Below are 5408 nucleotides of genomic sequence, written 5' to 3'. Positions count from 1 at the left end.
GCATAGCCCCGGGAGGAACCCGGGGCCGCAAGGTGCGTTCGAAGGGTCGATGATCAATGTGTCCTGCAATTCACACTAATTCTCGCAGCTAGCTGCGTTCTTCATCGACGCACGAGCCGAGTGATCCACTGCCAAGAGTCACAGGCAACTTTTCGAAAACGTTCGCCGACCTGCTAGTGTAGGAAAGGCGGGAGGAAGGCGACACTGTCCGTCTGCCGCCTGCACGACAAGACGGCCCCGGTGCCCTGTTCAAGGCTTCCCCTCTGGGAGTCAGACTGCACCATTGGGAGAAAAAAACACTGCCAGGCGCTCGGCCTGGGAGCCCCCGCCTACCTGCCCACCCGCGGGAAAGGAAGGAAGGGGGATTTCCGTGCGATGGGAGCAGGCAGCCCTACAGCCACCGTTTCCTCCCAGGGTAACAGGGAGGGACCACACAAGTCTTCTAACCCCTTGGCCTGGCCACAAGGGACCAGGTCAAACCGGGTACCTGGCAATGAGGGAGGGTCGCTCCACCTGCACATCAGCCGCGCGCCGCCGGGCGGCCCCAAGCCATGCCGTCGGGCTGACAATTAGCCCATCACCGCCCTTGCCCAGGTCGGAGGCACCGGAAGGGAAGAGCCAGGCGGCTTCCCCCATCCCGCACGCCTCCCACCGAGAGGAGCCAAGGTCCCCTCGCAGGCCCTTGGCTCCTTCTTTTCCAGGCCGCACTGATGCACGGGAAGGGCCACTTCCCGGTCGCCCAGAACCCGGCTGGGCCGGACCGGGACTCGGGCATGGGAGGGCCCAGCCGGCACCAGGGCATTTTCAAGGGAGGGAGTGGTACCAGCCCGGGGGTGCACTGCAATTCGGTTCCCCCCCGAGGGGACGTCGTGCGGGGTGAACTTGGATTCCGTCTCGGAGAGGGACAGGGGACAGGGGCCGCCCCCTACCATCCTCGATCCCTCACACATCAGTCGGGCAATCCCCGGGGGGAAGAGGCCCTCCGAAGTCCCGGTCCTCACCCAAGCACCCCATGTGGCCGCGGACCGCTCCGCCGGCCAGGGCGCGCCAGGGCAGGGCCCGGCCCAGTGCCTACGGTGTGCACTTTCAGGAGGTGGCCGAGGGCTTCGGGCTGATGCCGTTGTTCGCTCGGGCCACTCTGCCGTTAATGATCCTTCCGCAGGGTCACCTACGGAAACCTTGTTACGACTTTTACTTCCTCTAGATAGTCAAGTTTGATCATCTTCTCGGCGCTCTGCCAGGGCCATTGCCAACCCCAGCGGGGCCGATCCGAGGACCTCACTAAATCATCCAATCTGTAGTAGCGACGGGCGGTGTGTACAGAGGGCAGGCACTTAATCAACGCCGAGACTCGCGCATGTGTTAGACTCATTGGTCTGTGTTTCAAGACGGGTCCGGTGGGTATCCGACATCGCCGCAGACCCATGGCGCCCGGCGTGGGCCTTCCCGCCCGGCGGTGCGACGCAGTCGGTGCGCACTGAGAACAGTCCACCCCAGTCGACAGTCGCGCCGGGAGCAGGGGGCCCCGTCCCTCCTTCAACCGTCCGGCATGCCCTGAGGGGCGGCTGGGGGACGGTTGCCCGGGGAAGGGCGAGGAGGCGGTTGAATCTCCCTCGGCCCGCTGACACGGCAAAGCTGCTGCCAGGGGGGCTGTAACACCCTCCCCCAGAGCGGAAGGCCACCTGCCACCCCGAAGCCTTCCCAGCCGACCCGCAGCCAGTCGCGGCGCACCGCCGTGGAGGAAATGGGCCCTGCGGGGGCCGGGTAGGACCCAGGCTCCGGTCCCGCGGAGGGGATCGGGAACTCCCGTGCCACCGACCTTCCCGCAGTGTTGAATCCTCTGGGCGGACTGCACGGACCCCACCCATTTACCTCTCGACCGTTTCACGCCCTCTTGAACTCTCTCTTCAAAGTTCTTTTCAACTTTCCCTTACGGTACTTGTTGGCTATCGGTCTCGTGCCCGTATTTAGCCTTAGATGGAGTTTACAACCCACGTTGGGCTGCATTACCAAGCAACCCGACTCTGAGAAGACCCGATCCCGGTGCACCGGGGGCCGCAGACGGCCTAACACCGTCCACGGGGTGAGCCTCGATCAGAAGGACTTAAGCCCCCTGAGCAACGCAGGGGAGTCGGTCTTCTGTACGCCACATTTCACGCGCCCGCCGCCGGGAGGGGATTCAGCGCTGGGCTCTTCCCTCTTCACTCACCGTTACTGGGGGAATCCTGGTTAGTTTCTTTTCCTCCACTTAGTAATATGCTTAAATTCAGCGGGTCGCCACGTCTGATCTAAGGTCGTAGTCGGAAGAATGACGCAGGAGCGTCAAAGGGGGCTGCCGGGGAGAGGCCAGGCCCCTGCCGGAGCAGGGGCCTGGTGTACCTGGCAGCGCGTGCCCTCTTTCCCCGGATCACATCCGGAAGGGCTTCGCCCTCTCTGGGAAGCCGGCCGCGGAGGTGGGCACCCGAGGCATGTGTGCGGGGGCAGCCGGTGGGACACCACAGACAGCCTCATGCGGCACACAGCCAGGCGCCCTGGGAATAGGCCCGGGGTGGAACGGTCGCCAGGCCCTTTCTCGGGGCCAGGCGTGCCGGCGGCGTACCTCCATGGCAGGACCCAGCGAGGGACCCTGCCACGGGCGATCGGGGGTCTGAACTTGTAGGGGGACAAAGAGGTAGCGGAGCTAACCCTGCGACGGCTCCAGCCGCGTCCCGGGGAAGCCCCAGGGCGATTGACGATTGAGTGACCCTCAGATAGGTATGCCCCAGGAGGAAGCGGGGCCGCAAGGTGCGTTCGAAGGGTCGATGATTAATGTGTCCTGCAATTCACACATATTCTCGCACCTATCTGCATTCTTCATCGACGCGCGAGCCGAGTGATTCACCGCCAAGAGTCACAGGCAACTTTTCGAAAACGTTCGCCCACCTGCTAGTGCAGGAAAGGCGGGAGGAAGGCGACACCGTCCGTCCGCCGCCTGCACGGAAAGACGATGTGATTTTTTGGACTCTACCAAAAATGAATCAAAATGTCATTTGGATCGGGCCTCATGTTGAATAACCACTTTTTAAACCCTCACAGTGACCAAAATCGCCATTTTTACAGAGTTTTTCTTACTCAAAATCTTTAAATTTTGACCAATTTCAGGCACAGAAATGACTTTAAACACACTTATTTTAGTTGAAAAAGTAATAACTCACATCCAACCGTCATTTAAAGTCAAAAGATTAAATGTTAACATTTCATCAATATTGACCATTTTTTCAACGTTCAACTGGTCCGGGGTCATCGTTTTTCATCAGAAAATTGATTTTTTGGACTCTACCAAAAATTATTCAAAATGTCATTTGGATCGGGCCTCGTGTTGAATAACCACTTTTTAAACCCTCACAGTGACCAAAATTGCCATTTTTACAGAGTTTTGCTTACTCAAAATCTTCAATTTTGACCAATTTCAGGCACAGAAATGACTTTAAACACACTTATTTTAGTTGAAAAAGTAATAACTCACATCCAACCGTCATTTAAAGTCAAAAGATTAAATGTTAAAATTTCATCAATATTGACAATTTTTTCAACGTTTGACTGGTCCGGGGTCATCGTGTTTCATCAGAAAATGGATTTTTTGGACTCTACCAAAAATGATTCAAAATGTCATTTGGATCGGGCCTCATGTTGAATAACCACTTTTTAAACCCTCACAGTGACCAAAATTGCCATTTTTACAGAGTTTTGCTTACTCAAAAGCTTCAATTTTGACCAATTTCAGGCACAGAAATGACTTTAAACACACTTATTTCAGTTGAAAAAGTAATAACTCACATCCAACCGTCATTGAAAGTCAAAAGATTAAATGTTAAAATGTTATCAATATTGACCATTTTTTCAACGTTCGTCTGGTCCGGGGTCATCGTTTTTCATCAGAAAATGGATTTTTTGGACTCTACCAAAAATGATTCAAAATGTCATTTGGATCGGGCCTCATGTTGAATAACCACTTTTTAAACCCTCACAGTGACCAAAATTGCCATTTTTACAGAGTTTTGCTTACTCAAAATCTTCAATTTTGACCAATTTCAGGCACAGAAATGACTTTAAACACACTTATTTTAGTTGAAAATGTAATAACTCACATCCAACCGTCATTTAAAGTCAAAAGATTAAATGTTAAAATTTCATCAATATTGACCATTTTTTGAACGTTCGACTGGTCCGGGGTCATCGTTTTTCATCAGAAAATGGATTTTTTGGACTCTACCAAAAATGATTCAAAATGTCATTTGGATCGGGCCTCATGTTGAATAACCACTTTTTAAACCCTCACAGTGACCAAAATTGCCATTTTTACAGAGTTGTGCTTACTCAAAATCTTCAATTTTGACCAATTTCAGGCACAGAAATGACTTTAAACACACTTATTTTAGTTGAAAAAGTAATAACTCACATCCAACCGTCATTTAAAGTGAAAAGATTAAATATTAAAATTTCATCAATATTGACCATTTTTTCAACGTTCGACTGGTCCGGGGTCATCGTTTTTCATCAGAAAATTGATTTTTTGGACTCTACCAAAAATGATTCAAAATGTCATTTGGATCGGGCCTCATGTTGAATAACCACTTTTTAAACCCTCACAGTGACCAAAATTGCCATTTTTACAGAGTTTTGCTTACTCAAAATCTTCAATTTTGACCAATTTCAGGCACAGAAATGACTTTAAACACACTTATTTTAGTTGAAAAAGTAATAACTCACATCCAACCGTCATTTAAAGTCAAAAGATTAAATGTTAAAATTTCATCAATATTGACCATTTTTTCAACGTTCGTCTGGTCCGGGGTCATCGTTTTTCATCAGAAAATGGATTTTTTGGACTCTACCAAAAATGATTCAAAATGTCATTTGGATCGGGCCTCATGTTGAATAACCACTTTTTAAACCCTCACAGTGACCAAAATTGCCATTTTTACAGAGTTTTGCTTACTCAAAATCTTCAATTTTGACCAATTTCAGGCACAGAAATGACTTTAAACACACTTATTTTAGTTGAAAAAGTAATAACTCACATCCAACCGTCATTTAAAGTCAAAAGATTAAATGTTAAAATTTCATCAATATTGACCATTTTTTGAACGTTCGACTGGTCCGGGGTCATCGTTTTTCATCAGAAAATGGATTTTTTGGACTCTACCAAAAATGATTCTAAATGTCATTTGGATCGGGCCTCATGTTGAATAACCACTTTTTAAACCCTCACAGTGACCAAAATTGCCATTTTTACAGAGTTGTGCTTACTCAAAATCTTCAATTTTGACCAATTTCAGGCACAGAAATGACTTTAAACACACTTATTTTAGTTGAAAAAGTAATAACTCACATCCAACCGTCATTTAAAGTCAAAAGATTAAATGTTA

At 50.0% G+C, this 5408-nt stretch overlaps 2 non-coding genes across 2 annotated transcripts in view; both read right to left on the bottom strand.

Moving 5' to 3' along the window:
• LOC147698011 (5.8S ribosomal RNA) overlaps window positions 1-140 on the bottom strand; it is a 154-nt gene extending 14 nt beyond the window's left edge. The window contains exon 1 of the ribosomal RNA XR_015299614.1: window positions 1-140. This exon is cut by the window's left edge and continues 14 nt beyond it. This is a non-coding gene — a ribosomal RNA (5.8S ribosomal RNA).
• A 2600-nt stretch (window positions 141-2740) lies between these two features.
• Window positions 2741-2892, bottom strand: LOC147698010 (5.8S ribosomal RNA). The gene has a single exon (XR_015299476.1). It is a non-coding gene; the product is annotated as a 5.8S ribosomal RNA (ribosomal RNA).
• Between the last annotated feature and the right edge of the window lie 2516 nt (window positions 2893-5408).

The sequence above is a fragment of the Lissotriton vulgaris genome, chromosome 8 (assembly GCF_964263255.1).
Source record: "Lissotriton vulgaris chromosome 8, aLisVul1.2, whole genome shotgun sequence".
NCBI classification, from domain to species: domain Eukaryota; kingdom Metazoa; phylum Chordata; class Amphibia; order Caudata; family Salamandridae; genus Lissotriton; species Lissotriton vulgaris.
This window is presented reverse-complemented; position numbering and strand designations above follow the sequence as displayed.